Here is a 25857-nt window from a genome sequence, read left to right on the forward strand (position 1 = left end):
TGTGGGTAGGATTATGATTTTCATTTTTGGACGCTGCAATCCCACGCAGATGCAATGGCAGAATTTGGCCACCTGGGGAAGCCAGTCACCCTCAAATGTTAAGCCAGGGCGGCTGAGAATCTGGTGCAGAAGCTGCGCTCTGGGGAATCTGGTTTAGACTTGTCCCTGAAAAAGCCTCTTCTGAAATAGTTAAACCAAGTTCTCCTTTAACATTAGCTGGCCACACACTGGGACGGCAGAGCGATATGGTTGGGTCTGAAGGAGGCCATGATCTCCTCCACTTAGAGGTGCGGCTTTGTGACAAGCCACAGCGTCTCTGGCTTTCTTTATTGGATTAGGTGGGCTTTTCCTTGCTCCACATAGATCACTAGAAATAAGAGTGAAAGGGGAAATGCCCTAGAACAGGGAAGGTGCCCATCACAAACTCCTTGAGTGGACATCTGCTGAGAAGTGACCTTGCAGACCTGCTGCCCCTGAGCCCTGAGCAAGAGGACTGGGGAGGGCTGGTATCAGGGTGGTGCAGGGTGCATTCTCTGCTCTTGGGTGTGAGGAGGAAGAGGATGGCTTTTCCATGGACTATGATTAGTACAGAGGACCCTTAGGCAAGAGAACAAATGTCAGGGGAAAGGCCCTAATAACAAGAGGAAGTGGGAGATGGGAAGGGAATATCTTAGGACCTGGACCCGAATGCCCACTTTAGTGCAGAGGTGTGTTCTGAAGGCTCTGTCAGGTCCTCTGCGGTCTGCCATGCCGGTAGCCGCTCACATTTCAGCCCTACAAAACAACCTGCATCAGGTGACTGTCACACAAGGACATCAATGGCAGTGGGTGGTGAACAGAGAACAGTGACAGTTACCAGGACCCTAGTAGTGGCCATTTCAGTAAACAAGAAAAACAAAACAAACAACAGATACCCCTCTATACATTCCACAAATGCTTGCTCCACCGGCCATCCTCCCTCGCTCAGTATACTAAGGGTCTTGATCCCGAGAAGGAAAGGGCAGGAATGAGTCACCTGTTGCACCCCAAGGTGCAGCAAGAGAGAAACAGACCATGCCTGCTTCCCAATTGGAGGTTCCCTCTGCCACAGACCAACCTGCAGCCAGGGAAGGGGAAGCTGTGAACGGCCACTTGACTTTTGCCAATATGAAACTTTTTTTTCAAATCAAACTGGACTTTGAACAAGCAAATCTTTTTGAGAAGTTGTAGAATATGTCCAGGTACCAGGAAGGGCAAAAAAGAACCACTTGAGAGGATATGGTTGAAGTCAGTGATTGGAGGAAAAAATATCATTGTCAGAGTATTTTAGGTTTTGTGGGCCACATAATCTGTGTTGTAAATACCCCACTTTGCCTATGCACCCTGTGGTCTCGGGGACTGGATTGAACCCAGGGTCACTCTACCACTGGGCTTTACATCCCCAGCCATTTTTTTTTTTTTTTTTTTTTAGACAGGGTCTTCTAAGTAACCCCGGCTGGCCTTGAATTTATGATCCTCTTTAGCCTCCCAACTCACTGGGATTATAGGCATGTGCCACGGCCCCTGGCTCTGCCTCTGCATCTTGGAAGAGACATAGATCATGCAGAGGAGAGGCTGTGGTTTTGTTCCAAATAATTGAAGGGCAGTGATATTTGAATTTCATGTAATTTCCATGTGCGAGTAAGTAGTATTCTTCTTCTGATTTTTTTCCCCAACCATTCTTAGCTTGCAGCTGTCTGTCTTAAATTGTTCCCTTTAGGATTATGTTGGTAATAAATATAGTGTTGGGTGTTCCCTGGGGAGAAGTTTCTCTTAAAATCCCCACCAATGGGAGGGCAGAATGTAAAGGCTCTTAGAACTCCTCCGACTCCCAACTCCACACCTCCTGGGCTCTCAGCAGGCAAAAGGGGCCGACTGCAGATGCCCTACCTGGGCATTTTGGCTCAGTTTTGTTCTTCCTGTTCTCTCTCTTTGTTGTGAAATTCTCAGAAGATAGCATTGCCCCAGTGATGACTAACTGTGGTATCCCACGGAGACCGTGCGAATCCATAGAAGTGTCACCTATCAGAGGGAGAACAGTCCATCTGCTTCAAGCAACGTTTTACAGAAGAGAATGAGGAAGCCCAAGAGGCAAGCAATTAACCCCAGACCATGCAGCAGTCTGGGTGTGATTATGGGAGCAGACTTGTCACAGGGTTCACTTGACTATATCGCTTGTGGCTTTGAAACTTACATGTTTTCTTCATTTTCCCAAACTTCTTCTCTCTGACCTTCTCCTCTCTGATCTTCTTTTCCCTAAACTTCTCCCTGATCTTCTTTTCCCTGATCTTCTTCCTAATCTCTCTTTCCTAATCTCATTTTCTCTGAATCACCTCAATAAAAGCCCCTTGTTCCTGCTGTGTTTCTCCTCTGCTAGCAAAACAATGTACCTTCTTTTTCCTTTTCCTCAAAACTGTGTCCTTGTTATTGGATTGACATCAGGGACAAGGACCAAGCTTTCTGCAACAGGCCTGCTTTTGTGAGTCCTCTGTGGCTCAGCACCCAGCTAGGTGCTGTGGAGACAGAGGGAAGGGTTTTCTGAGACCTTCTATTCACCAGGTGCAAATGAAGACTATTCTTACAATCACTGTCCTCAAGGGGGATACCACCCTCTCTCCCTTTTCACACCTGAGCAGATTCTGCAGTTTTTGTTTATTTACTTATTAAAATCAGTTCAGTCCACCTCAAATGTGATTCAAAGCTGCTCTCCTTGGCCACTGTAAGTCCCTCCCATGCTCGAAGGGCTTAGGAGGGAGTGTGGTCCGTCTTGTCTCTCTGCCTCTCTCTTTTCCTTCTGCCTTCCCGCCCCAGTGCAGCTGGACTCCATTAGTGTGTGGGCTCAGGGGTGGGGGCAGAAGGTAGTGGTGTGCTGGTATAGGTTAACAACTGGCTCTCTGGGGGGAAAAATGCCCTGATTTGTAGTGCTTTCAGATTTCTATGTGGCAATTGACCTGCCATGACTGATTATCAACATGGAGTCCTTGACTGGGGAAGAGGTGAGCAGTAACACACTCTCGCCTGTTGGTGGGAGCTGGTTGAGCTGAGTGTGCACAGGTAGTCTTCTCTGCTGTTGTTGCTACTCTGGCTGGCACCAAATGGCTCCTAGTGTCCTCTGGGATGGCTCCTTTGTGGGCTCCCAGGGCCTCCCCAATGCTTTGTCCCTACATGTGAGAGTCCTGACTCTTCTGCTCCTCCCCAGCTCCTGCCACCAGTGCCTAGTGAGGCCTCTTACTGATGGGTCCCTGTGCCTGGTGGACAACCTGCCAGAGCTGACCCAAGGAAGGGTATCCATATGTCATGTGACATATCTCAAGAAGGGGAAGATGTCCGTGTCTTGCACTTTTTGAATTTTATTTGTTTTTCTACTACACCAAGAGCATACCAAGGGTGGAAACTGCACTTCTCATCCTTGTATTTCTGCTTCTTCTCTCCACTTCTCTATATTTTGCCTCTTTAATGTTTTGGGAAAAAAATATACTCACATACACACACACACACAAGCACACACACACATTACAGGAGCTTATGGGTGACTACTGAAATATGGCATTGACCTGCTGTCTCTGAATCCAGGTGCATCACAGAATTGAGGTATGGGGGTCTCCTTATAGTACCTCAGCCAGCTGAGGGGTGAAGGACTTCCAGGAGAGGGATGTTTGTTTCAGTGCTAGAGTCATGTCGAGAATGGATGTTTTATCCAGGAGCCAAGACTCAGCTTTCCTGTGTAAATTTGTCTGGCTGCTACCTACATGGGCTCTCCTATAGGGGAAAATGAACTTTATGGATAACTTTATAAATGTGTGTTACTCAATATGGGATTTTTAGAGAAAGTTGGATTCCTTCAGGAGAGAGGATAAATCTTTAATATACATATGCATATATGTAATACATACATACACAAATATATACGCATGTCTGTGTGTGTGCACAGTTAAATGTTTTTTTTTTTGTATAAATATGTTCCTTGCTAAAAGAATAATTGCCAGAGCAATGATTTAACAGAGCAATCAGAGACATCATATGAGTTTTAAAATTCATATATATCCCCACATGTATTGGAATGTGAAAAATATGAAAAATTAAATTACATGTGAATTAAGGGATATTAAATGAATGAATTAACAATGACTCCAAGTTTGAAATACCCTTGTCTGTGGAGTAGATGGTCACTAGTTTTCAGATTTATTTTATTTTTTATTAAAATATCTTTTATTGGTGTGTTAGAGTTGGACATAATGCTGGGATTTGTTGTTACATATTTTCACTTGCACAGAACATAATATAATTTGGCCAATACCAATCCTCAGTATTTTCAGGTTTGAGTGAGATGTATTTCTAGATAAATCTATGCTTGAGGAAGAAAAGGAAGAAAGAGCCTTTATTCTTTTAGATGCTGCTGCTGCTGCTGATAGTAATTTTTTTCATACTTGTCTCTCCAGAGGGACAGCTCTGTTCTAGAGGCTGGCTGAGTGAATGCTTGGGAATATGAATGTTCAGTGGTATTTATTTATTTTATTTTATATAGAAGGAGTTGGTGGACTGCTAGAAATTGTTCTCTGAGTGCTACACTGCTTCAAGGAGACAGGACTTGAACTTCTCTGACAACTGAGAATTCTCCAGCTTCTCTGAGAACTAAGGGACAGATACTTTTCAGCCAGGAATGAGCTCTGATCTGTAAAGCTCTGGACCCCTCAGTGAGTGAACAGGGATCACAGAGTTAGAGAACCAGGTAACTTAGGAAGGGGTTCAGAGGATAGGTTGGACAGCTTGAAAAGGGAAAACTAGGATTGCAAACACTGCTCGGGTGTCTACAGGCTGAGATGCATGGATGGATGTGTGGAAACTTTAATCTTGCTCCGGAGTAAGGTGAACTGGGGTCTGTGAGAAGCTGTCTGGACTCTAATGGAACCACTAGGCAAGGATTCTACCTTGACTGAGCTCATCAAACTTTCCACATGACATACTGATACCAGTTTCAAAGACTTGGGGACTGAGTTCTATTAGGAGAAAGATGAGGAAAAGCATTTGTGGCATGTGCAGAATCTGTGGCACCATCTAAAGGCAAAGTCCAATACCCCCTTCATGATGGGGGCGCCCTTAGGAATAAAGTAGGTTGCAGCTGTCTTCCTGGTCAAGTTGAAGTTGGGTGCTATGGGCTGCTCTGGGTTTGGCTCTAGAGAACGTGGTTTTAGCATTTATCTTTAGTCAGCACAGAGCACAGAGGTATTCTGTCCCGACAGTCTTAGCCTCAGACCACTGACATCAGGTCATATGAATGAAGGAAGTGGCATGGCTGATAGTCAGGGCATATCAGGAGGCAAGAGGCTAGACTCAGAGCCTGTCACAGACAATGCTGCTCCATGTTGCCAAAACAAGGAGTTAAAGAGAACTTGGCAGAGAGCTTGCAAGACTCAGATATGTTGGTAGCAACAGGAAAAAGAAATAAACCTTTCCAGTATCTGATTTGCTCAAATTCCTGGTTGCAAGTAACTGAAAAATAGCTGACAAATTTAATCAAAGGGTAATTTCTTGGGCACTCACAGAATCCATGAGAGTTGAGACGATCACCCTTGGGAATTGGCAAGAATCAAAGGCAGTCTGAAAGGCACGAAGCCAAGAGCAAAAATGTAGCGACTCTATCAAACCTGTTGCCACAGACATGGCCATCGCCACCCTGACCACTTGCCCATGTTGCACCCCGTGTTCCATTAGGAAGCCCAGGAGAGAATGGCTGACTGGCCAGACACAGTCTTCAAGTCTTTGTTCCTTTTTGTCTTCTTTCTTATGAGTTAATTACTTCCTTTTCTTGACATTCTCCAATATCTACACATTTCCTTCTCTTCTTTTCCCACTCTGATCAACCGTGTATATTCAGTGAATATGGAAAAGAAGTATTACTCTTAAAGCCTGGACTAAATACTTAGGATAAAGGAGCTGACCAAAAAAGTCTGTGCATTTCAGTTGCATTCTAGATGGAATAAACTTTTTCTACTCTGATAAAAGGGGTTTGTATTTATGATATCTTTTGTTATATATGTTAGGTCATTTTTGACTCTGTTTTGAAAATTAGCATCTGCCTACCCAGGGCATAGGGGTTTCCTGTTAAGCCCACCCCAAAAGAGTCCCTAACTACCAAAGCCACAGCAAAGATGTCAAGTAACAATCACAGGAACAGACGGGTTATTTTTTTAACTACTGCATTGTACTATATAGTTAAGTTTTTCTCAGCAGGCTGCTGCACCTTGTAGAAGGGCATTCTGGCAGGTATTGTCTATCAGTAAACCTTTGCACCTGCTTCCCTAACAATATAGAACCACCAAAGATTTTAACCTAAACATAGTTTCTGGATGGTAGGTAGCACATCTGAGAAAAAAAATCTTTTGATATATGAAGCCCTTCAACTACGCCTTACAGATAGATATCTTGGATGTGTGAGTTGAAATTTTCTTTAGGATGAATAAGAGGCTCCCTTAGGCTCTTGGGAGGAACCACATTGGGAGGCAACAGGGTCTCATAGGTGTCTAGGAACCTCTGTGTTTGCTCTTGTCCTGTTTCCACAAGTGTCTGAGGTAGAGCTGAATCTATGGGTAACTTTGCAAACCAATTTTTGCTAAGCACAGCCAGTCTTTGCAATTCCTGTTATTCTGGTCAATTGATCTGACTCACCATTTGGTGAAAATTTCCCACTGACTGTGAACTTTTCAATGCAGGCACCATGTGTGGGTAATATGTAGTGAGATAATATTTCAAAACACTGATCAGAGCTCCCCCTTCCATATTTTTGGTATAATCTTCCCCCTAGTGAGAGGGAGGCATCCAGTTGCCTCAGGGAGAATGGAATTCCTGCCAAAAGGGGGATGCAAAGAGTAAGAAATGTCAGAGCTTTCACTTTTGACTTGCAAAGTAGGCTAGCCCATTTCGATGACTTTGAAAGAAAGGGATTAATTATTGAAGAGCAAAGTTCTGGTACCAATAACAGATGGGAAAGAGAATGGTTGAGGAATCAAGTTTTCCTACACAGAGCTTGCCCCGAGACAGCGAGCAGACCCGTGGGATTTAGGTCTGGTGGATTGTTGGAGGTTCTCGGGAAGGGAAGGAAGATGGAATCGCAGGTAAGTTTGGAAGGATCCCAAAGCAAAGCTTACAATTTCATTTTTATAACCATGTAGAGATATTTGCTTCTAGCATGCATCTGAGCCAAGAGTAGCTGAGTGAGCTGTTTGGAAGAAAGACACTAAGCAGAACTAATTTATAGGGTACCCATGCAGTGCAGGGAAAAGGGCTGAATTCCAGAACCTTGCAGATGTATTTAAGAAGTGCTGTGGGGTGATGGACCAAAAGCAGAGGGTCCGGTCTGAGGGGGAACAGATGCCTTCAATAAGCTTCTGAGGATCTGGAGAACTCTTGTAGACTGCAATGATGATTGACAATGTGGATTGAGTCCAGCACTGGGAAGCCCATCCCAGCAGGGGCCTGGGTGGGCAGAGCCCCCTGTGGAGACTCTACTCCTCCTACCCCCACTGCTAGGGATCTTCATGGCTTAAGAGACCAGGGGGCAAAGAAAGATCCTGAGTTGACAATTTAATCCCAGAAAACACCAGATTTATCTGTCCATTTTCAACATTCTTTTCTTTTTAGTTTCCTTATTTTATTTTTGTTGGGGCATTGTAATTATACATAGTAGTGGATCTGTTATTACATATTCATAGGTGTGCACAGTAGAACAATATAATTTGGTCAATTTCCATCCCTACTACCTCTCCTTTTCTCTTGCCCCCCCCCCAGATTATTTTCTGCTGCTATAAATCCAGTAATGGAGAAATAAAGACAATTAAAAATTTACACACCCATATCTGTGTTCTTGAAATTCACATTCAACGACCTCAATTCTTTGCACTGAGTCTGGTACTGAGTTAACAAGGACAGCAAAACGTGTAATATGAATTGTAATGCATTCTGCTGTCATATATAAATAAAAAAAACTAATAAAAAAAGAAAAAGAAAACATTTGTTGAATGGGGGAAGGAAAGGAGGGAATGTTCAGAGCCACACTGCCAGCCCTCTAGCCTAAGGGATCTGCATGTCATCTTATGACAGGTCTTGCTGGCTGCCCTGGGATAGTTTACATAGAATGAAAATTTAGCTGAATTTGCACCTCAGTTCTTCATTGTAAGAGTGGAAGGGTATGCCTTGAAGTTTATTTAGGATTTATATTGATGATCTTCATTATCCAACTAAAAATTTATTTTGTTTATAAGAAATTCTTTTTTATATAAGAAAAGGAGAATGGTTACGAAGAGCCAGGAAGGAAAGTGGAAGATAATTCATGCTTATTATCTTATTCCCTGTAGAGCTTGGTCAGTTATGGAAGCCAGACAAACTTGTAACTTAGTATTAGCAAACCCCCCCATAATAATGCTAAACTGTGACTTTGGTTAGTTTACTTAGTACTCAATAGCTCCTCAGGCAGTGGTTGAACGAATTAATGAATGAAAGCTGAGTCTCCTGCTCAAGACAGCACAGGCAATAAATGGTGGATCCAGAAATGACTCTGGAGCCTGTGGGTTTCCACCAGGCCATCAAGGGCATGCTAAAGTTGCAAATTAGCTCTTCAGTGTCCGTTTGTGCTGCTATAACAAAATACGTGAGACTGGATAGCTTATAAATAGTGAAAATTTATTTTTCACTGTTCTGGAGGCTGGAAAGTCCAAGACCATGGTGCTAATAGGTCTAGTCTCTGCTTCCCTATGTGCTCAAAAGGTGAGAGAGCAGAAGAGGGAGCCCACTCCCCAAGGCTTTTTGTACAGGCCCTAATTCCATGCAAGAAGGTGAAGCTCTCCTATCATTATCTGCCTCTTCAAACTGACACTATTGCCAATAACTTTCAACACGTAGATTTTGGGGTACATATTCAGACCATAGTCATGATCATTTATTTTATGAAAATTTTTTATTCTTAAGTACTTTGTATGGAGGTGCCAATAGACAGTACTTACTAACCTAGTGCTTATTGACACGGTGGGAAAAATATAAAAATGGCATCTTTATATCAAGTCCTCAAATTTATTTGAGTCCTGAAATTTTGAAGCATAGAGTCATGGATTTAGATTTGGCTTTTGTCTCATATCAAACTTCAGTTTTCACACATTATCTGGGAAGTGTTCCTCCTGGGTATTGGTGTCCACCAAGTGCTGAGCTGCAGCAGACTTTGTCACACTCAGTATGTCTGTTAAATTTTTTCTCCAGTGTGATTGCTCTGATGCTTCTTAAAAGATGAAGCATGCCACAGCGGCTGCATTCCCAGCTTTGTGTTAGATGATTTTTAAGTAGGCTGGGCTAGGTTACGATGTTCAGTAGGTTAGGTTTATTAAACGCATTTTTGACTTAGGGATATTTTAAACTTAGGATGGGTTTTGGGGAATATAAACCCGTTATAAGTTGAGAAGCAGCTGCCTTATGAGGGCACATGTGGACCCAAGTCCTCAACAGCTGATTTAGTTCCCTAGAAATCTACCTGCTATTTCCAAAGAAGATAGCATTTTCTAGACTTTTTGGTCATAAAGTGACCTGAGCCCATTCACTGGTTTGGATCTCACAAAGATATTTTTGAAAATATCTGCAGTGCTCAGCAGTACCATAGCACTTGGCATTCCAGAAGTCAAAAGTCTGGTCTTTGAAAAAAAAGTCTCAGTAGATCTTTAGGAGCTAAATAAAACAGTGACTTTGTGCAATAGTTATTAATGTCGACTATTTATTATGTCAGATGAGATTGGGATCAGCTGTATTAATATACTCACAGATCACAAATAAGGTAGCTGTGTGTCTCTCAGGTAAAAAGCACAGCAGCTGAGGGCTGGGGTGGTAGCTCAGTGATAGAGTGCTTGCCTAGCACGGGTGAGGCACTGGGTTTGATCCTCAGCACCACTTAAAAAAGTAAATGAATAAAATAAAGTTATAAAAATATATATTTTTTATAAAAGAAGTGCAGCAGTTGAGAGTATACAGCCTTGATATCATAGCTTCCAGAAGGGGGAAGGGCCTGGATTCCAGTCAGCTCACCTTCTGCCATCCCTAGGGAGCACCCTTTGTTTTCATGGCCCCAAATGACCGCTGGAATGCTAGTCACCATTTCTATATTCTAGTCAGGATGGTGGAAGAAGGAGGATGTTTGTATGTGCTCTTCTTAAAGAGACAGGCAGGAAGCGTCACAGATGCATGGCTTGTGTCTGACTCTACAGGTTGGTATGGCCACACGGGGCGCAGGAGAGGCCGGGAGGTGTTATGTGCTTAGTTGGGTACCTGATTGTCTGGTAAACACTGGAGCTCTCCTACTAAGATAGATGGGAAGAATGGAGCTTGAGGAACAAGTGACACATGACATAGTGCTTGTATTTCTCCACTCTATAATCCTTAGGTCATCTTAGCACCCTGCCTGGTACAGAAGGCAAGTGGTGTCAGCCCAGTGAGTCACAGACTCTTTCAGGGAAGAACTGTTGTCAGTCCTTTTGGTCTCGTCTCCTCAGCTCCCTTCTTTAGCTTGGTATCTGGCCTGTTAGTAAGTTCAAAACCCCCCATTTTACAGAAGAGAAAACTGAGACAAAGGGAGGGTGGGATACAGATTAATGATAGAATCAAGGGGAGAGTCAGTTAGGTATCGCCCAACCCCCAGCTATTTATCAGTCCACTATTGCTATGAACTCCAGAGACCTGGTATCTCTCTTAACAGAGCACACCTGGGGGTTAGGGGCGGAAAGCAGGCATTTCACTACATCCCCATGTTTAAGATCCTGGGAATGGGGTAATATAGCCTGTCTGAACAGTCTCCGTTTAAATTATGAAAATGAGAAATCGTTTTTTTCTCTTTTTCCCCTGTGGCAAGAAAAATATAAAATTAGTTGGCCTGAGGTAGAGCTCTTCAAAATGGCTTAAGAAAGCTCCTGGTTGGTTCCCAGCCAGGTTCCATCTGTGTTCACCTTTGGGCGTCACCAATATCCTGCTTGTGACTCAGTTTGCTTTTCTGTGTTAGATGAGCTTCTGCAAGACCGAGGCACAGTGCCGTTGCTCTGTGTATGATTCCACACCTCCTTGAGATATACATCTGCCCTGAGCACCTCCTTCTCACCACTGGTAGAGGAGGGCTCCCTTCCATGAACAGTGGGGGATGACTGAACACAGGTCACTGGACCTTGGACAGAAGATACAGCAGTTCGTTAGCAGTATGCACTCACAGCCTGGGAGAGAGGATGCTGCGTGCCATGCAGGGCACAAGTGGTGGCACTCAGTGGTAGAGTGAGTCAATACATTCTGTGGGAATCAGGATTGGTAAGTGCCAAGAGGGTGGAGCACTCCCTGGTTCCCTTGGGAAGATATGAGTGGTTTTTCGAGTAGTTTCATGGGCTGTCAGGGAAGCAAAACCCATTAGTGTGAGGACTAGTTGAGTTGCGGCTGGTGCAGCTGATAGGGACACTTGCCAGGTGGGGAGAGTGTCCTGCTGGGGTTGGGGGTGTAGATTTCACAAGAGCAGAGGAACTCACAGCTAATCCTTTGGGGCTCAAAGGTGTTAACAGAGCACACACAGCTTCAGACCTTACAATACACTATCATTGTCCCCATTTAACGTGGAAACAGAGCCAAGGGAAAGGATACCCAGCTAATGTGATGCTGAGTTTGACATCCCAGATTGTCTTCTTTCCTCTATATTGCTCTGGATTGCATCATATTTTATTAGAACCCCCTTTTCACCCTGTGAGTGAGCATCTTACAAATGAAGAAACAAAGTCAGAGAGGGAAGGTTATGCTTAAAGTCCCCAGCTAGGGAGGGAGAGAGCCAAGTTCGAACTCAGGGTGTTGAGTCCAGGGCTCCACACCTGCTGGGACACTTGTTTGCCCTGATATCAAAGGAGGGGGTCACAGCCTGATGGCCCTACATCTCTGGGTAGGATGAAGTAGGACAGGCCTTGTCTAACTGGAATACCAGTGGGGTTCTGTAGCTTTGAGATTTCTTAATGGTAAGACAGGAGAGCGAACCAAACTTTTTAGGCTAGTTTTTAGCTTTGGTTGCTTTTTGAAAAAAATAAGGACTGAGACAATATTATAAATATCCAGTAGTGATATTAAAAATATTTAACAACTGTGCTGAAAACTTGTCACTTCTGGCTAGTATAAGCATTAACCCTTTAGTTGCTGGATGGTCCTGGGGAAGGAGTTATGGAAATTGGAAGGATATGCAGAGAGTTTGGGAGCATGGCTATTTACCCACCAATGCAGAAACATTTCAATATTTTCACATCAGCCTTCTCTGTAGTCTATAACTAGCAATCCAGCTGCTGGGTATATATCCCCCCCTCAAATTCTCCTCAGGCCTATAAGGTGACATGGACAAGGATGTTCAATCCAGTGTTGCTTGTGGTGGTGGCAATGTGGAGCAATGTGGAACATTCAGGGGATCCATCACTGGGGAATGGAGGGGTAGCTTCAGGGTGATGCACACAGTAATAAAGAAAATAGACCAGATGCAAAGAACAATAGGAATGGAGCTAAAAACGACACATCATGTTAAGTAGAATGCAAGAGATGTGTGAGATTAAAGACAAATACCATTTATATACATTAAAAGCATATGCATTAAAAGTAGCCATAGACATTTTGCAAGGACACATGGAAACCAAAGGCTATCTTATCAAGATATGATGATGAGATGGAATTAAAGAACTTTCTAGAAGGGCAAAGTGGGCAGCAAGAGCTTTGCTGTCTACATCAGCTGGCAGCTGATGGGGACACTACTTGAGCATTTTGAGAACATTTATAGTACTGGGCTCTCATATTTTCTACCCTTCCTTGCCTCTGGGTCATACCAGGCCTTCATGTGAGAGTGAGTTGGGCTGCAGACAGTGCTGTAAGAAGACCCTTCCTTAGAAGCATGTATTCAGGGAACCCAGGGACGTTTCTGAATCCAAGGGACTGGGACCCTGAGAAGGAGGGAGATTCTGAGGGTGATGCTGACAGTCCCAAAAGATGGAGTTCTGTGAATGAAAGAAAACCTTGAATAACAGTGACTTAGATAATAAGTTTTTTCCCTCAGATAAATGAAAGAATCCCAGGGATGTTGGGGTGACCCAGGTACCTTCTATCTGCTTACTCTGCTATCCTTGTCATGTGGCTTCTACTTGTGGGTCCAGATGTCTAGTCCAGATCCAACTGTTTTCTCTGTACTCCAGAGAGCAAGAAGGAAAAAAGGAAGTAGGTGCTCCTCCCTTCCCCTGGTGACACTCCCCAGAAGCCCAGTGAATCACTTCCACCGATGTCCCATGGGAAAGAACTCAGCCATGAGCCCTCTCCTAGTTCGTGGGAGGCAAGGTCATGTAGATTTTTATCCTGGGGAGCAACATGGCTAAAAGGAAGTCAACTGTCCCAGCTTGCTCTGAAATGAGGATGTTCCTGGTACACTGGACTTTTAGTTTTAAAAGTGAAACAGTTCTAGACAAACTGGGAAGGGTTGGTCACTGTGTTACCCAGGTAATAGTTGAGACACTCCTACTGAGAAAGTAGAAAAGGTCACGAGGTTGTGTCCGGTAGCCTACCATGAAGATATCCTTTATTCTTGCAGTTGGTAATAAATGGTAGGTCTTAAGTTCCTCTTCTGAGGGAAAACCATGAAGATGACATCTCTGTCTTTGGTGTTTTGGGTTTGGTTTTCTGCACCCTCCCATGCAGTTTCAGGAACTTAATTATCAGTCCATCTGTTTGTCCATCCAGCTATCCACCCATCCATCCAATCATTTACTTTTTCATTCTTAAGGCATTTGCTGAACATCTATACTGGATTATAAAGATACACACAGTTCCTGCCCTCAAGGACCTCCCTCTCCATGCATGAGACTCCATTCCAATACTAGTACAGAAACATAACTGTAACTGGAGCTTTGTACAAAGTAAAATGGGAACTAGTAAAAGCAACCAAATTTGGTTTTTGAGTCAGAGAAAGCCTTACAGAAGGGGTGACACTTGGCATTTTCCAGGTGCAGAGTGGACACATTCATTAGGGAGCAGGACACAGAAAGGGCCAAGACTCAAATAGCATACTCTGGAAAGATTGGTTAGTGCTGTGAGGCTGGAATGCAAAGGGCTTGCAGAGGGGAGGGAAAAGATGGGGTGAAACAGGAAGAGAGAGTGTAAAGAGCTTGAAGAAGTCAAGCTGTGGCCAGATTGAGTCCTCTGGAAGGCCATTTCATAGACTGACTTCTCAGACAGAGCCTTTACTAGGCTAACATGTGACAAGTATCCACCAGAGTGCAGTATGTGTGCTCAAAGGCTTTGAACAGGCACAGGCCGTCAGTAGAACTCATGCTGGGAAATCCCAGAGCATCCTCAGAGGGCATCTCCAAGTCCTGGAGGTCAACATTCTTTTGTGCCTGGAGATGTAGGCCCTATTCTGTCACAGGGTTCTTCTTTCTTTAATAATTTATACACTATCTCCTTTAATCTATAGAATTATAAAGCTTTTAGAGCTGGCAAAGACCTTAAAGATCGCATCATCCAAAACCAAAGAGGGAGCCAAAGAGGAAATACCACTGAGCTCATCAGGGCAGAGGTGAGCCCAAATTTAAACCTTTGGACTCTAAGACTATGACGATTTAAAGGGCATTTAATTATGAAAATATGAGAGGGCAGTTAAGGTAAGCATATAGAATTTCATGAAAGAATCATGTTCCTTGTTGAAATAATCTGGAATAAGAGCATTCTAGCTAATTAATAATTTAATTTAATTTAATATGAGTTTAGTCCTGAGCTTCCTGATATCCAAGCAGAGACAGATATGATGGTTTACATATTTTGTTCTTCCTGGTAAAAGGTAGCCTGGAAATAAAGGATTGAAGAGCCCACTATGAGCAGATAGGAACCAGCAGGCCCTACAACAGAGCTTTTGGTTATTCACTTTATAAACATGCAGACATCCTGGAAATTTAGTCTTGCAGGAGCTCTCCAGTACTTAAAGGCCACTACATCAGGCGCCATGAAAGAAGGAAGCACAGGACACTGAGGCAGTGTGGAGAGGAGATATGCAACCCATGGTGGGAGAGGGACCTCCCAGAGGGTCCTAATTATCAATTGGGTTATGTCAGTTTTCTGTTGAGCAAGAAAGGGATTGGTGGTTGGGAATGGAACTGTAAACAGAGGCAGCCCCATTGTGAATGCAGAGAAACCTGGAAAAAAAATCTGGTAAGTTTCAGGAATTGCAGGTTTTTCATGTGCTCAGATTGGCTGAAGCGACATTTAGTCTGCCAAGTAGGGAGGCATGAGTAAGAGACAGACTGAACGAATATTAACCATTATTACTAAAACTCCCTCGCTGTCCACTTTTCTTCTGGAGGTGAAAGCATCTTCATTTTCACCTGTAGATCTGTCTGGATTTAAGAAGCAAATTAATACTTCCCTTACCTTGTGTGTTGGGGGTGGGGGCAATATCCAGTAGATTTTCTGTCACTTAGACTTTGGTGAGAATTAAAGGTCAAAGACAGGTTTGGGTGTAGAGAAAGCATGGAGTGAGTATATGATAGGTGGGTAAGAGACAGACTGCCCAAAGCGGGTAGTGTCCAGAGCAAGGGTATACAGAGGTCTGGAAGACAGACTGGATGCGTTTCACATTGGCTTTATATATCCCCAAAGACTTTGACTTTTTGAAGTCCTCTTTGAAACCACAGAGGAGTAAGCAATATTGTCAGTAGATTAGTTACAGTTGACAAGTTAATGTGAGGTTCCCTTGAGGCTTTCCCATAGGCGTGATTAGTTAAGAGGGGAGTAGGTATCATGTCATGCATCCTAAGGACATGTTGATGGATTAGGAAGTGGATCTGTGGAGGGAAGAAGGCAATTAGGTCAAAGCATGTACCACCGTGGTGGGGACAGATTGGGGGAAGGGGATCCACACACAGGGGCGCTCTCCCTCTCTCTCTCACTGTGTGTGTGTGTGTGTGTGTGTGTGTGTGTTTTGAAATAAATTAACCATGTTTCCTGGCTCAACTGTGGTCAATGTTCAAGAGTAAATATTCTGGGAACAGGCATGCTTTATGGTCCCTACAACATATTCCTGTTTATTATTTAATTTGTTTCACATGGTCATCCTATGAGTGAGGATGACCTTACAGATGACAATAGCAGGACTGAAAGACTAGATGACTTCCCACATCCTTCAGCAGGCAGAGAACCAAGACATCTGACTCAAACCTGTGCTCCTCTGCATATGCATTCTACAGCCCACAATGGAGGCTTACCCCTTTCCGTCCCCAGCTCCTGCAGGTGTTACGGGGGGGGGCCCTTCCTGACCACCCCTACCAGTGCCTTCCCTCCTGCTGACATGCAGTGCTACAACCTGACTAGATTCTCCTGCAGCACAGTTGCCTTCTGCAGGGCTTAGAGATGCAGAACATGATTCTTTGCAAGCAAACAAGCATGGGCTTTTGGGATAAACTTAGTGATTTTGGAATGATTAAATAGCTAACTGCTGGGAGAGACCTGGGATCATTCTTCTTAAGGTGCTGATAAAATGTAAACATTTTAAGTATAAACTTAGACCTTAGGTGAAAGATGATGAATTGTGTATAAAAATTACCTTTTCCAGCCTCTTGCTAGCAGCAATGTAGACAAAAGCTTTGGATCCTCCCTTTACTGGACAGGAGGCAGGCTTGGGGGAACCAAAGAACCACGGGATCAGGGACAGAGGAACCAAAGCATGGGCTCTGCAGCTACCTTGCCTTCCATGAGCCAAATGAAAATGCTGGAGACCAGTGGTCCCCAGTCCTTCAAGGGAAAATCATCTTATGCTTTGGTGGCTATCCTCTCCTCTGGGCCACCACCCTTTAAGGTTCAGGTTTCACCTCTTTGAAGATACTGTAAACATTGCTCCTCCCCCTCCGCCCCCCAGTGGGTTTTGATTGAACAAAGTATAATTAGGAAACCCACAGATCACCATAGGGTACTTCCACGAGATCAAGAAAGCGTCTTTCACTCATTCCACAGATTCCTTTGAACCCATCCTCGAATTGTGTGGTTTCGCTAAGCGCTTCTCTGAGGTGGTGGTCAGCAGATGGTGGGTTGGGGGCGCCGGGTTGAGGGCAGCTGGCAGAGCTAGTGATGTCGAGTGGGAACCCAGGGAACACTGGGCGCCTACAGCTTGGAGCAGCTGACTCTGAGGAATTACTGCATGTCTGCACAATTTAAAAATCTGCAGTCTGGGGGTGGGAGGGGGAAGGCGGGGGTGGGTCCCCCAGCGTCCCATTTCTCCTCCAGTCTGTTGGCTGAGCGTTCTCGATTGGTGGAGAGAGGCCAGGAATGCCTTTTGAACCACATGCGGCCCTTTCTGGGGTCCTGTTTGTTCCCCAATCTGAGCGAAAGGCATCTCTTTCTGACTCTCTTCCATTCGTCCTTCTGAAAGGTGACCGGATTGGTTCCCCCTCTGCACATGAGGTGCATATGTTTGGTGCATATGTCCAGCCACCTCTTCTGACTTGGTAAGTCGAGGAATGGAACAAACCATCCTGTGAGTCTTCAAGCAGCGGGAGGTGGCAAACGTTGGCAGAACTGGGGCTGTTTCCTCCTTCGCACTTTGTTTTAAAACAAGTTGGGGCCTCGCGACTTCCCAAGAAAACCCCGGCAAATTTGCTATGAGTTGCTTGGGCCGCGACTTTTGAGAAGTATTTTACCCTAGCCGCTGAAGTCGCGGGGGAGTTCGTTTTCTTCGCCGGGCCGCGGTGTTCTCAGCCCGGGTGAGGCTGGCGCGCGGGTGGGAGGCCCGGGACGCGCTCTGGCGTTCACTGGGGCAGAGCAAGTTGCTCCAGGGGTGACTGCTCTGGCCTGGGCGTGGGAGAGGGGGGCACTTGTCCTGCAAAGCTGCGTTTCAATCCAATCATCTGTCCTCTTGTCTCGCGGTCTGACCCCGCAGTCTGCAACTGCCCGCTCTGGAGCACCGCGCCCTTGGCCGGGGGAGCCCAAGTAAACGGCTAGATTCGAGGCAGCGGGCGGAGCTGGGACCAACAGGGCGGTGACTGAGCGGCGGGCCCCGCCCGGCCCCGCCCGCCGCACTCGGGCGCCTCTCTCAAGCCCGGCGGGACCAAGGGACTGACCGACCGACGAGGGCCACCCCGCTCTCCTCGCCGCCAAGGCGGCGGGCGCGGGGCGGCGCGGAGAGGCCTGATCCCTGCAGCACTGGCGCGCAGCGTTGCAGAGCGGAGCAAGCCAGACGCGCCAGGACTCCTGCAGGTACCTGCTCGCGTCCCCACCTCGCTGCACCCTCAGGGGACTTCTGCGTGAGCCCCCTCAACTTTATTGCATCTTTCCCCACCTTTGATGCTCCAGGCTCCGGCGGTTCGGGTTGCGGGTGCAGGTCTACTCCCGCAAGGGACTTTGCATCCTACTGGGCGCCTGTCTGCAGGCGCCCCCCATCTTCCAGTCCCTGGAGCGTGCCGTCGCTGGAGTCCTAAGTCTCTGCCTGTTGCGCGAGGGGCAAACAGCCGAAACGGTGTGTGAGTCCCTTTGAAAGCCGCGGGGAAGGTATCTAGGATCAGCTTTCGGGGCTTTGGGTGGGTTGGAAAACAGACTGGAGGCGGGAGAATAGATGAGCCTCGGAAAGGCGGCACCTCGCATAGGGGCATCCCCGGGGCGTTTCCTTCGTCGGGAAGCCCTTCCTTCCCTTTCTCGAGAGGAGGCGCTTCCCTGGCAAATGTAAGTGCTTCCCAGGCCGCCTGCTCCGCCTTCTTCCCTGTCATTTCTCCCCTCCCCTTTGCCCTGCAGTGGAGCAAGGTGCCCCGCGACAGTTGCAGGGAAGAGCGCACCCATGGCCCTTGTCCTGGTGCATCGTTGCGCCCAAGGACTGCGGGCACGCTCTGGGTGGGGGCGGCTTGGGGCTTGCAGAGCGGGCGTGGAGTCACCGGTAGAGTCTCAGCATATAGATAAGTGGTAGTGGTGCGGGTCGGTGCCTCGGGGTCAGGAACTCTTTTTTTTTTCTTCCTCGCGCCCCTCTAGATAGCTGGGTGCCTGACCTCCGGAGGCTCATCAGCCTGCGAGAGATCCAGACCTGCCGGCAGGGGCCGCGGCGAGCCGGGCTAGGCGCCTGCCTTTCGCATTGCAGAGCTTGTCCCCCCTTCCTGCCCCCCCCCCCCCGCCCGGTGTCCCTTCTCTTCGGATTTGGGAAAGAAACATCTTTTGTCCTCTTGTTATTTTCCTCTGTCTGGGCTGGGGAGACCGAGGGGATAGTTTAACTCGGGTAGCCTCTTCTTCAGCTGGTGAGAATGACCCCAGGGGCTCCGGTTTGGTGCCGAGGTGCAAAGAGCCAGGGGAGGTTTCTTATGGTCTTCCTGGAGAGTATTTATGGTTCTCTCAAGGATTTTGTCTTTCACCTTAACCTCTGAAGAGTGTGAGGCAGGCGAGGGAAACCAGACCAGAAACCTTTCCCTTTGCTTTTCATATATTTGCTTAAGCGATTTGCATAATCGTGCGTTTAGAACTGTGTAAGTTACTCCTAGATGCTCCCCTTCTTACACCACTTGCAAATAGCTGCCCACGCACACAGGAAACGAGTATTTTCCTGAGCACCTGCCTCTTTGCTAAAGGTATGAACCCCCGTGATTTGTTCTCCCCACACGCAAACTCTTCACCTGGGCATCGAACTCTTTGAGGACATTGATTCATTCGCTGTGCATTTATAACGAGCCCACCATGGATAAGGCCCAGACACTGGGCTGCGCTATGGGGATGGATTAGTGGAAGAGTTTCTGTTCCTTCTATTACTGTTCTTTCTCACCAGATTCCTTCCTTCTCCTTGTTCGTCATTTCAGAACTAGATTGTCAGTATTAGGAGAGGAAGGAGAAGGATGAGGAAGTGCATTGGAACTCCGAGTCCAAAGCATGTTGTGACCATTCTAAGGAGTCTGGTGGGATCTGATTTAACTGAATCTGTGTCTGAGTCATCATTATTGCCTAAATACAGTCATTGATGAATGCAGCCAAGACAAACGTTTGCAGAAGAGAGCAAGTTGGGAGGTCAGAAGTAGTCTTTGCGTTGTTCCTATTATTACACTATTAAAAATCCAATGCTCTGACGTTTGGATTTGTCAGCAAAGTTCCAGCTAAGGTGGTTCTTGCTCCTTTTCCTCCTCCTCTTCTTTGGAAGGGGAAGAATGGGGATTCCAGTCTCCTCCTGTCTGTAATGAATTCACTGTAATCCTTCCCAGATTCTGCATTTCTCTGTTCTTCCCCACATCTCAATCTGCCCCCTATTTGGCATTTGGAGTTGGAATGTGTGTCAGCTTTGAGAAAGCAATGCACCAAGCGCCCCCACCCCCTTCTTTTAAAATAGATAGCGTTTATTGGCTGCATACTATATATCAGATACTCTGCTAGAAATCTTTCCAGGCATTATCTCATTTAATCCTTGCAACAACCCCATGAAAAAGTGAGGCTTGGGAGTTGCCAGCAGATGGAGCCTCTCAGGTGAGTCCTGAGTTTCATGGAAGCCCAACAGGATAGAGTGGGACTAAAGTCTCAAAAGTAGGGAAGAACAGCTATCCATGGCAAATCCCTGCAGAAAGAAAAGTGGGTGTATTTATTGACCCTGTTTATCAAGCATCAAGATGGTGTACTCCTCCAGAGTCTCACTCCTCCAGAGTTATCTAGAGGTAATAGATATAAGTAGAGAACAGCATATGACTTGGGGATCTGAGTTCCAGCCTTGATTTCTAATTCTTTATCTACTTGACTTGACATCGGTCACTTTTCTTCTCTGCGTCTTATCTGTTTAGCTGTAAGGATAGATTTCTAATATTTATTGTCACCTTTTGCTAGGCACTACAAGCTAAAAACTTTTACATGTATTAACTCATTTCTTCTTGATGATAATATAGCAGATATTTCAAATGAGGAAAGAGACTGAAACTGAGCAAATAATTGTGTAACGCCACCCAGCTAGGAAAACATGAAGCTGGGATTCTATCCCCAGCAGTCTGCCTGCAGGACCACTGGGAGATCAAACCTTTTCTTGTTTATTCTTAGTAGGTCCTCAGTCTTAGTAGGACCTAAGACTGAATTTATTGAGTGGTGATTGGTAGAGCTGGCTTGAAGTTTCTGGTTTCTGGTTTTTCATCTTAAAAAGAATTTTGAAGGTTGCACTAGAAATTGAATCTCTTTCCTTTGCCAAAATAGTCTGCTTTTCAATGCAATTCTTCCCATCTGGTTAGAAAGAAAGGAAGACAGAACTTAGAGACCATAGACTAGGAAACTTTATGATTATTCCAGAAAACACAGTGAACAATATGAGAAACTCAGAAAAATCACAGAACGCGTTGCCTCTGAGTCAAATCCATCCAGTAAGTAAACCAGTAACCAACCCACAAATGTTTATTGTGTGGGTGCCATGTACTTGGCCTATAGGCACTGAGGGAAGGTGGGATCTGATATGTAGTCTTTGAGCTTGAATCCACAGTGGATCTCAAGACTCAAGATCAATAAGTACAAGACAATACAGATACTAGTTATGTAATTCCAGCTAAGAATTACAAAGACTCTGTAACATACAAACAACCTATTGTAGTTTGCAGGAACTTTCATGGTAGTTATTTTCATAGTAACTGAGTGTGATAAGCCTGTATCAAAGGTGAGGAAAATAAGGCAAGGTGAGCCTTGAACTTGGACTTGGCCTGGCATCTTCTGACTCCAACTGCAACATCTTTCTTCTTCACTTCTGTCTGGTGTGGAAGACAGAACAGGAGGGCAAGAGATAGGGAAAGTCCTTAGAGATGGCTGAGTTTGAAATTTATCCTGAAGCTGCTTTTTTGTTTGTTGACCTTGGCCACCTGGGAGCACTTAGTAGTGGTAGGGGAAGGAGAGTAAACAGGAGAGGAAGAAGAGAAAGTGTTTTGTTTTGGTTTTACTTTTTCGGGGACCTAATTCTATGTGAAGCATGGATGGAACACCCAATTTTAAACATAGTCACAATGTTTAGAACCTGCAGAGAAAAAAGGAAAAGCTTTCATTCTAGTTCATAATTTCTGTTCTTCATCTTTTGAAACTTTGTAGCATATGTGCATTGTAAAAGAAAACTCTCTTTTATAAACTAAAAATAGTTACTAGATTAGATTGTTGGCAAAGGGGTTTCTCTATATGGAGTCCTGCAGAGCCTTAAACCATGATTTACTTGGAGGAGATACTGTATGAATATTACCTTCATTTGCACAAGTGTCCAATGATAAATGCTTAAGATCAGCTTGCTTTTAGCTCGCAATGTTACAGTGAAGCAGTTAATGTTTACATCAGCTGCTTCAGTTTCCTTGCTAAAGTTCCAAATAAAGAATATAGTCTCCCATCAACTGAGAACCTATTAGATTTCATCAAAATTAACTTAATGATTGCCTTATCTAGTCATAAATCTGTTATCTTTACATAGTTAAATATAAACAAGCATTCATTCAATAAGTGATATGTACTATGTCAGGAGCTGGGCAGACTGTGGTAAAGGAAACTATGGATAGGGTGTGGGTGGTGGTGGAAAGAGAAAGACATTAAACAAATAAATGCAAAATTTGAGCAGTAGTAGTGCTTAAAGGACTTCATGGAGTGACAAGAGTGGGGAGGGCACTAGTTTAGATGGGAGTATCGGAGAAGACCTTTCTTAAGAAGAGATTTCATTCTGAGGGGTAAACAGGAATTTATTAAGTGAAGAGTAGGGGAAAGAATTCCAAGCTGAGGATTCTTAGGCAGGAATGAGCATTGACCATTAGGAGAAGAAGTTTGGAGATATTTGGGAGGAAGTTGGAGAATAGGGCAGGGGTCAGATCGTGTTGCTCCCTTTATATAAGTTGAGGGTCTTATGGTTTATCCAGAGGGATATGGAAAGAAATTAATGGATTTGCGGTAAGGGACTACCATGAGCCTATTTGCATTTGCAGTGATCACCTCTTATCAGCAGTTTTGCTCTCTATTTGGTTTCAGTTAACCCACAGTCAGCTGCCATTCAAAAATATTAAGTGGAAATTTCAGAAATGAACAATTCCTAAGTTTTGAGCTGAAGGCCACCCTGAGGAATGTGATGGAATGGCATGCCATCCCACTGCATCCCTCCAGGGATGTGAATTATCCCCTTGTCTAGCATGTACATACTGTATTCCTACCTGCCTGATATCCAGTCAGTGACCATCTCAATTATCAGATCAGCTGTAGAGGTATTGTGGTGCTTGTGCTTAAGTGACCATTATTTTACTTAATAATGATCCCAAGCTGTAAAAGGAATGATGTTGGCAATTTGGATCTGTCAAAGAGAAGCTTGAAAGTAGTTCCTTTATGTGAAAAGGTAAAAGTACAATAAGACATTTTGAGTGTGTGTGTGAACCACAGTAACATGACTTTTATTGTCTGTATTGTTATAATTTATTTAGTTTATTGTGCCTCATTTAGAAATTAAACTATCATAGATGTAGCAAAAAATATAGTATATATGAGGGGTTGGGTACATTTAGGCATCCACTGGGAACATATTTCCTGAGGATGAGGGGGGACCACTTTATACAGGATGGCCTGAAGTCTGTGAAGAATAGATTGAGAGGTGCAGGCATGGGACTTGGAAACCTAGTTTGGAGGTGGGATCTAAAGCCAGATTGAACTAGGTTGAAAAGTGAATGGGAGGTGAGGAATTGGAGATCAGACATGGATAGCTTGGTTATAAAAGGGAGCAGAGAGGCAGGGTGGTGTGGGAACAGGTTTGTTTCTATGTGAAAGATGACGTTGGCTGAGGTTAGGGAGCTGAGTTCCCTAATAAATCTACACATACACATCTTTACATGTAGATTTACATGGTAGTAAACACTTCTAGAAGATTAATTTGAATTCTAGTTCTAGCTTTGTCTCCAGTTGCTGGGTAACTTTGAGAATATTACTTATCCTTCCCTATGCTATTTTTTCCCTGAAAAGTGGTGATTTTATGATTTAAATATATATATACAATTTCACTACAAGTCTTTTTTTTTTTTTTTTTTTTTTTGATACTGGGGATTGAACTCCAGGGCACTCGACCACTAAGCTACATCCCCAGCCCTATTTTGTATTTTATTTAGAGACAGGGTCTCACTGAGTTGCTTAGGACCTAGGTTTTGCTGAGGATGGCTTTGAACTCATGATCTTCCTCTCTTAGCCTCCCAAGCCACTGGGATTTCAGGTGTGCACCTCGATGCCTGGCTAAAAGTCTTTTTTTAACTGCATAATTTATATACATTAATTTGGATAGTTTATATAAATGGACTTAGGGGAACTCTCAATGGGCATGGAGGAATAGTTGTGATAGGATTCTAGGCATTTTCTCATTGATGATCATCAATAAGCTGCTTTCAAATTGGCTTAAATGGAGAGATGTCAGTTACAAGTCTCGTGGTGAGGAGACACGAGCCCCTATAATATAGATAGAGGGGAGACCTGGTGGAGATCCCTGGGTATATTGTAAACTTCTTTTTATGTCTCAGTAGAATCTTTCCTATCACATGGGACACTTACTCTGTACTCATTGCTACATTGTAAAGACATGGAAGAGAAGTATCTGTGTACTGTTACCTGAGACTTCCCAGGGATTAATTTATAGTCATAGGGAAGGAAGGTCCATAGAACTTATTCCACAGAACAGTTAAGTCATTTGCTGCCTCTAGAAGATCTCTTCTTAGGTTCTCCAGAGAAACAGAACCAATACGGTATATATAATTTTATAAAGGTATTTATTATAAGGCTTTGTCTTACACAATAATGGAGGCTGGCAGGTCTGAAACCTGCAGGGTACACTATCAGGGTACAGATCCAGGAGAGCCAGTACTCTGGTACAAGGCTGGAGACAGATTGCTGTATAAGTGGGAAGAGCTGATGTTCTAGTGAAATTCAAAGGCAGTCTTCTGGAGAGTTCATTCTTGTTTAGAGGAGGCCAGTCTTCTTTGTTTCATTTGGCCTTCAGCTGATTTGATGAGGCCCACCCATGCAGGAATAGCAATCCCCTTTACTTAATTTTTACCAATTTATATGTTTAGCTCATACAAAATGCCCCTTCAGAAACCTCAAATAATGTTTGACTAAGCATCTGGGCACCTAGCATCCCAGCCAAATTGGCTTATGATATTAACCATCACACCACATTTAGCAGTATATGCTGAACTAAAGGTCCAAAAGAAGGAAAGAATACTCAGTGATAAATCTGGAGTCACAGGGAGTGAGCATGAAATAGGGCCATTGGATTAAGAGTTAGTTCAAAGATCTGTTAGGTCCTTTGCTGCCTCAAGAAGACTTTTTTTTTTTTTTTGGTAATATTGACCTAAGTTCTGGTAAATATTTAGTTTGTGTTGAGATAAAAGAATGCCAGCAGACTAAATTTTGGGGCTTGAGTATGCTTACTTTCAAAAAACTTTCCTGCTATGGTCCACTTGGCTTTCCTAAGCCCTGATGGATGTGTGGAGGTGAATTCAAAAGCATTTCCTATGATTTACTTGAGGTAAAAAACATAATTGGCCAAAGAGATGGGAGGACCTCGTGGTTAAAGACTGTGGTTTGTAAATTTGGATTGAGAAGAGATGCCTGGGTTCTGGCAAGGAAATCTGATTGGTTCTTGTCTTGGAGGTCAATAAATCATATGGTGTAGGCAGGGTTTTTCTTGTGGGTTTTTAAGATCCCGATTTTCTAAGTATGGTAGCCTCAGGAGGCCACTGACATTAAGTCCCCCCTCCCCCATTTCCTTGGCAATTAGACGTTGTCTGGCTAAGATTCAGCCCTGACCTATGTTTCAGAGTTGAGTCTCCTTGGCAAAGCTTATTTCCTCTGGGCTGAGAG

The 25857-nt window shown here is 44.5% G+C and overlaps 1 protein-coding gene across 5 annotated transcripts in view; it reads left to right on the forward strand.

Moving 5' to 3' along the window:
• Positions 1 to 17338: 17338 nt before the first annotated feature.
• Positions 17339 to 25857, forward strand: part of Kcns3 (potassium voltage-gated channel modifier subfamily S member 3) — a 44103-nt gene continuing 35584 nt past the window's right edge. For 2 of the 5 annotated variants that reach the window (XM_046441309.2, XM_046441312.2), the window contains exons 1-3: positions 17339 to 17525; positions 17957 to 18273; positions 18370 to 18532. The gene's annotated coding sequence lies outside the window, so the exon portion shown is untranslated. Of the gene's footprint in view, positions 17526 to 17956; positions 18274 to 18369; positions 18565 to 25857 lie in introns of all 5 variants that reach the window. The other 3 variants (XM_046441310.2, XM_046441313.2, XM_046441308.2) reach the window with 2 other exon arrangements.

Source organism: Marmota monax, unplaced genomic scaffold (genome assembly GCF_021218885.2).
Source record: "Marmota monax isolate L192 unplaced genomic scaffold, Marmota_monax_Labrador192_F-V1.1 WCK01_AAM20220418_F8-fsc00010, whole genome shotgun sequence".
Classification (NCBI taxonomy): Eukaryota; Metazoa; Chordata; class Mammalia; order Rodentia; family Sciuridae; genus Marmota; species Marmota monax.